At 43.9% G+C, this 6,368-nt stretch overlaps 1 long non-coding RNA gene across 1 annotated transcript; it reads left to right on the forward strand.

The window, feature by feature from the left end:
• Positions 1 to 2,303: 2,303 nt before the first annotated feature.
• LOC116357683 (uncharacterized) lies at positions 2,304 to 5,945 on the forward strand. The gene is made up of 3 exons (XR_004205603.1): positions 2,304 to 2,903; positions 2,992 to 4,146; positions 4,238 to 5,945. It is a non-coding gene; the product is annotated as an uncharacterized LOC116357683 (long non-coding RNA).
• The last annotated feature ends 423 nt before the right edge of the window (positions 5,946 to 6,368 follow it).

Raw genomic sequence — 6,368 nt, forward strand, 5'->3', positions numbered from 1 at the left:
GAGAGAGAATATCCCTTCTGAGTGTTAACCTGTCAGCGCCATCTTTCGCTATCCAGCTGTTACACACCAGACCACTGACAGGGGACTGATATTTAATCAAATACAGATACCAATTTTTCAGGGATAAGTCAAGAATATATATATTTTTACACTGCATTAATGCACAGGGTACGAATTACGGGGGATCCAGGGGGGGCTCAGTTCCCCTGAATGAGACATTAGCTCCCCTAAATGCAACAAAAGTCCAACTTGGAGGGGGTGTCTCTAAATAATGCTAATTTAACCAATCTTCTATTTGTTTAAATGCAGTGGTAAATATATTTTACTGTGCTAAATATGAAAATAAAAGCTTCCAAATGAAACGAACACCCCCACCTTTCTGCCATGGTTTAAACCATTTATTCTATGTGGCTGCACAAACCGTCTCCCTGTCCAAAGTGCTGTCCACTCAGTAGTTCTGGATTTCGGCATCAGCTGAGTTCCTTTAAACGCATAGATGTTCCTTTGTACCTGATCATTTTTGCCAGTTGTTTGCCATGCGCCCTTGATAAAAAATAGCCTTTATTCCAACGCATTAGATTTATCTGTTGATTTATCATTGTTTGCTTTTGTCAGTCAGCTGTTTAGAGAACTCACTGCTTTGTTTTTCAGGTGTGAGGGCGTATTGGTGTTCTCCGTGATGTCCGTGGCCACAAGCTTTATTATTTTCTATCGATCTTTATTTTCTTTGCTGGATCAGCTGATGATGGTCACCAATATCACTAGACAACTAGCCTATAGCCAGACACCAATTTGCATCCAATCCATCCATCATAAATGACAGTAGTCCTATAGTTGACTCTTTCGGTTAGATGGATTCGATTCTGCAATGGCATAGGACTACATTATTTGGGATTTGTGTGCCCATTAGTATTGTTTTCACAGCAAAATATAATGATTTAGGCATACTTACACTTACAGAGCCCTTCCCGAGATCGCCAAGATTCAGGAATCATACAGTGTCACCCCTCTCTCCAGCGCTTGACATCGCCGGTTGACTAAACACCGGCTCTGGCAACCATTATTACACACACCTCCTCCCCATCATTACGCACACATGGACTTCAACATCACCTTGATTACTTTCCCTTTATTTAGCCCTCAGTAGCCTCACTCATCATTAGTATTAGTATTAGTTTGTTTACATGTTCAGTACGCATCTCCTGTTTTGTTCATTTGCCTTGCACCTTCGTTATTAAACTCTCCTTCTGCACCTGCTTCCTGACTCCCTGTGTATACGTGACATACAGGGTTTAAGTTCAATGTTCTAATTCAATTGTCAAATACTTAATAATGACAAATAACACCGTCATGAATGTAATTAATGTAAGGAAAGAAAGGTGGTGTTTTATGTCACACGATCTGGCAAGACTCCAAGCATTCAACTCTAAAACTAGGGTGTAAACATGTTTTGATTCAACTCATGTATTATATTGAATGTAGGCTACCTGTTCTGTGTGTGTTCATGTTTGTAAAATTGCCTTGGCTGAGAGGGTAGGCTACCGACAGTGGTGTAGGCATAGTAAAGGGTAAACGCAAGCCAACGCAGTTTACTCACCTTTTTTCAGAAAAAAAACATTAAAAGTATAGGGAGCATAACTTTTTCCACCACGACCGGCAATCAGAGTTTACCCACCGATATTTGTACCACTACATCACTGGCTACAGGTAGGCTTATTTGAAGTTCAAGGTAATAGGCCTACACATTGTATTCTAGTAAATTGTCTATGTGTATAAGGTGTTTTTCCCGGGACAGTTTCTGCTGCATTTTACACTGTCCCTACTTTCAGGCTACAAAAAAAGTACATTTGTCACCAAGACACATCAATTAATGTAGCGTTAATGTAGGTCTAATCAATGGCAATCACTGAATGTCATTATGCTCATTGTTTGGTATTTTGTAAACAGATGTGTATTTCTGTTCATCAGATGGTGCGAGTGTACATGCATTGCACTGTTTGGATTATTTTGGAGTGGGATGAACATGCACAGGTAACCTACTTTTTAAAAGTGATTTGTTTGATAATCAGCTGAAAACATCATGACTGGTTGTTTTCAGGGTTGGAAAATACATGGTGTCATATCTACTCCCGCTCCTCCCCTCCGGCGTTCGACGTCGTCGGTTTACTAACCACTGGTCCTGGTAACCATCATTACACGCACCTGCGCTTCATCACGAGGCACACCTGAACTCCATTACCTCACTTATTAACTCCCCCTTTTTTTGGCACTCCCTTAGGTGCTTTCTCCAGTAGTATTGTTTCTGTGTGTCATGTCAAGACGCTACTCCTATGTTGTATCGTTCCATGTTCTTTGTTATATTAAACATACCACCTGCACCTGCTTCTCGACTCCCAGCATGTACGTTACAGAATACTGCCTCACAAAATGGAAGCAGCAGGAAATCAGAACATCTCCCAGACGGTCGCCAACCACGACCAGCTGGCACAACTAGGGACAACTAGTACGCATTCACCTTCCAGACAGTAGCAGCATCCAGCAGATGGAATGAACGGTGGTTCATACGTTATTCAGAAGAGGACTGCGGAAGGGGGTCCAGACAGAACTGGCCTGTCGAGACAACAACCTCTCCTTGGATGCACTCATGGCAATGGCCATCCATCTGGATAACCTACTTCGGGAGTGTCGGCATCTCATCACTTCTTTCCCTCCCTTAGTGAACACTTTAGATCAGAGCCTGAACCCATGGAGGTAGAGGTCACACACCAACCCGCAGTGGAACGACGCAGATGGTATGTCTCTATTGTGGTCAAGTAGGGCTCCAGCAGTGTCCGGTACGTCCCAGCTCGGGATCCATGAGAGCAGAGAGACGATCACGTGATCTTCCACCTCCTGGGGCAGGTGTGAGTATCCCTTCTTCTTCACTTTCTGCCAAACGCTTTTTGGTGTCGATCACAATAGTTGACTGTCCCTCATGTACTGTTTCTACAGTGTTAGGGGATTCCAGTGCCGCGGGGAAATGTATTGACCCGACCCTTGCCTCGTCTCTTAACATCACCTCATACCCGCTCTCCTCTCCTTTCCCGGTTCAAGCCCTCGATACTCGGCCATTAGGTTCCGGGGCCATCACAAACATCACCAAACCATTCACCCTCACCATGGAGTCCATCCATCAGGAGAACATTCCCTTAATCTCCAGTGCACCAGCTCACAAGATCATCCTCTGCCTCCTTTGGCTTCAACACCATAACCCCACCATCTCATGGTCGAGGATAAAAATCAAGGACTGGGCACCCGTATGCCAGAGGACCTGCCTTCACATGTCGGTTGAGAGTCCTGTGGTTGCCCTTCAGCCCAACATCTCAAATGTATACCAGGACCTGCGGGAGGTATTTTCCAAAACCCGCGCTACCTGTCTCCCTCCTTATTGCCCCATGGGACTGTGCCATCGACCTGCTTGCAGGCTCTGCGCTCCCGCACAGATGGATCTACCCTCTATCGGTGACTGAAACCAAGGCCATGGAGGACTACATCCATGAGGTTCTCCAACAAGGTTTCATCCGCACGTTCACTTCTCCTGCATCTGCAGGCTTCTTCTTTGTGGTCAAGAAGGATGGAGGGTTATGCCCGTGTGTGTATTGGTTACAGAGGACTCAATGAGATCGCCACCAAGTATCGTTATCCTCTCCTGTTGGTGCCAGCAGCCATCAAACAGCTCCACAGGGCCCGGTTCTTTACCAAATTGGACCTGCGGAGTGCTTACAATCTCATCCGCATCTGGGGGGGATAAATGGAAGACCGCTTGTCTGGTCACTACGAGAACTTGGTGATGCCATTTGTCTTAGCCAATGCTCCGTCAGTTTTCCAGGCATTCGTCAAAGGTCTTCCAAGACATGATCAGACGCCAGGTGCTCGTGTATATTGACGACATCCTCGTCTACTCGGCTACCTTGGAGGATCACAACGCTCACATCCGAGTAGTCCTGGAACGCCTCCTAGCTAACCACCTGTTTGTCAAGGCTGGGAAGTGCCAGTTTCATCAGGAGACGAGGCCTTCCACCTACTGAAGGACGTTTCACCTTCTTCTCTTTGCTCAAACATCCAGATCCCATGATACCCTTTGTGGTGGAGGTGGATGCTTCAGAGGTGGGCGTGGGGGCAGTTCTGTCTCAACAACAAGGTAATCCACAAAAATTGTATCCGTCTGTGTATTATTCTAAGCAATTCTCCCCTACAGAGAGGAATTACGGTGACGGCGATCAAGACCTCCTGGCGGTTAGGTTGGCATTAGAGGAGTGGCGACACTGGCTGGATGGCGCCAAGGACCACTTTGTCATTCTCAATGACCATCGGAACCTGGGGTACATACGGACAGCGAGGATGCTAAATCCACGGCAAGCAAGGTGGGCCCTTTTCTTTGCAAGATTTGACTTCACGCCGGCCATATCGCCGAGGTTCAAAGAACACCAAAGCCGATGCCCTGTCCCATCTCTGCGATTCGGGAGAGGGTGATGTCCAGAGTGCATCCATAATCCCTTCCTCTCGAGTTGTAGCCCCTGTGGTCTTGGATGTAGATGTGGACATTCACCAGGCTCTGGGGACGGAGCCAGCAGCTGTTCTCCTGAGCGCATCTACGTTTCCACAGGGATAAATGATTGGCTGCTGACCTGGGTGTTACGTTACATGTGGGTACATTTTGTCATTGCCTGTAAGAATGTATTTCACCAGCCACATTGGAGGGTGGTTACACGTGGAGGGTGGTCATCCAAAGCCCTTATGTAGAAGTGGGTCGAATATCGTTTTGTTCACGTTATATCGTTTTGCCAGTTATATCGTTTTGTTCACACGCTAGGTTATTTTTCAATGTTAGTTTGAGTTTTCTGCAACTTTCTGCTGCTAAGAAGACATTGCCACATATAGAACAATGAGACAGATATTTCACCGGATGTATAAATGTGAAACATCCAGTTGGCATTTCAACTCACTACCAAATTTGGTAATGAGAGAAAGCCCAGTGGCCAGCAGTGGGAGAGTGAAGCGAGATGGATTTTAGCCGACATGCTGTTAATTTACTCATCAATTAAACATTTGAACACCATACAGTTATCTGCTTTCAAAACTAGAATCTGTAACAAACAGATTCTAGTTCTAGACTTTACCCTTTGCCAAAGTTTTTAAAAAATGGTGTTGTTTAGGAGTGCAAGGGCGAATTGAGTTATAGCCCACGCATACTTCACAGAGTAGTCGTTCCCTAATGCCAATATGCTAGACCATGCCAATACGATCTCACTAGCTTGTGCTTGGCTCTGCCCACCTCCTTGATTGTTCTGCCCACCATATTTAATTTGCTCCAATTGGAAATGATAGGCATTGGTGTATCTTGGGCTAGTTATAAAAATATTTGATATGGCAGTCTGAGATTTGTTTTCATCACAGACAGCCAAGTTACCACGGTAATGGCATGTCCCTTAAAGGGGCAGCTGAACATTTTTGTATCATTTTTGTCACACCCCCAAAAAAGGATTCATTAACTTTTAGTAATTTCTTATCAAAACACTCAAATACTTTAATTGTTCTACTAGATTTGTGTGCTTTGACATTTCTACTTAGGAGCACATCGTGTAGTCTACTCTTTGTAAAACATGTCAGCTTAGAGACCTGAACTGTAATAATAAATATGCCCTCAGCATTTTGTGGCTGGGAAGGCACTTTGATGATTCTTGATGCTCAGTTGTAGAACTGTTGATCTGTTTTGATCTGTTTTTACTATTGTATCTAAATGATTTATTTTAACATACTGTTTATTGGTAAAAAGGGCACAAAAATGAAATGAAATGAAGCAATATAAGCATTTACTTGTTTTAAAAACATTAGAAAGCATACTCATCGGTTTTGTTTTGTTTTTTGTTGTTGTAATTATGGTGACATTTTAATTTTAATTTTAAATCTACCTGCCACAGTGGCTGGTGTTCACACCAAATTAAATGGTAATTCACCTTTAAATTCTGTCTTCATTATTAAACCTCTTCGGGCTAGGGGGCACTATTTTCACATCCGGATGAAAAGCATGCCCAAAGTAAACTGCCTGCTACTCAGGCCCAGAAGCTAGGATATGCATATAACTGGTAGACTTGGATAGAAAACACACTAATGTTTCTAAAACTGTGAAAATTATGTATGTGAGTATAACAGAACGTATTTAGCAGGCAAAACCCCGAGGACAAACCATCCAGGATTTTTTTTGTTGTTGAGGTGACTGTGTTTTCAATTGGGTTTCTATGAGAATCTAGATTTCTGAGGCATCTGGTTGCAGTTCCTAGGGCTTCCACTAGATGTCAACAATCTTTATAAATTGGTTGATGTTTTTC

The sequence above is a fragment of the Oncorhynchus kisutch genome, linkage group LG26 (genome assembly GCF_002021735.2).
Source record: "Oncorhynchus kisutch isolate 150728-3 linkage group LG26, Okis_V2, whole genome shotgun sequence".
Lineage (NCBI taxonomy): Eukaryota > Metazoa > Chordata > Actinopteri > Salmoniformes > Salmonidae > Oncorhynchus > Oncorhynchus kisutch.